The 603-nt window shown below is 21.4% G+C and overlaps 1 protein-coding gene across 1 annotated transcript in view; it reads right to left on the bottom strand.

The window, feature by feature from the left end:
• LOC107609856 (CO(2)-response secreted protease) overlaps positions 1-603 on the bottom strand; it is a 5,830-nt gene that overhangs the window by 3,094 nt on the left and 2,133 nt on the right. The window lies entirely within an intron of this gene.

Raw genomic sequence — 603 nt, 5'->3', positions numbered from 1 at the left:
CACTGAATTTAAAATATTATTTCAAATTATAGAAATTTAATGAAAATATAAGAATTCACATAATAAGTTAACCTTTAAATTATGATATCCCTAGTATATGATACGTAGTGTTAGCTCATATTTTCATATTAATAAATACCTCATTATATATTTAAAGGAGATAAATAGAAAGAGACCTTACAAATTAAATAACATTTTCCTTTTTATTTTTTTTATCTCGAATAATTACTTAGGTGTTCCAAAAACAAATGAGGACTTTTATTCTATTTCATTTATGTTATGATATATTAGATCATTTTTATTGTTTGAAATTAAATTTCCAAAATTTTAAAAATTCATACTTTTTGAAATTTGAACTAATAACTTCCTCTTTGCTAAGAATAGAATAGAAATTCTAATTGCTTGAAACAAAAACGAAACATAACACCTAAATGATTCTCTTAATAAAAAGGGACCACTCGACTCCTCCATGCATATCATAATAAAAGTAATGATTATGCGATTAATAGAAAGCCTCAAATATTAATAAATTTAATTTATGTTAACCAATATTTTTAGTTAATCTAATATTTTTATTTAGAGAAAATTCTATTTTTTTTTGAG

The sequence above is a fragment of the Arachis ipaensis genome, chromosome B07 (genome assembly GCF_000816755.2).
Source record: "Arachis ipaensis cultivar K30076 chromosome B07, Araip1.1, whole genome shotgun sequence".
Lineage (NCBI taxonomy): Eukaryota > Viridiplantae > Streptophyta > Magnoliopsida > Fabales > Fabaceae > Arachis > Arachis ipaensis.
This window is presented reverse-complemented; position numbering and strand designations above follow the sequence as displayed.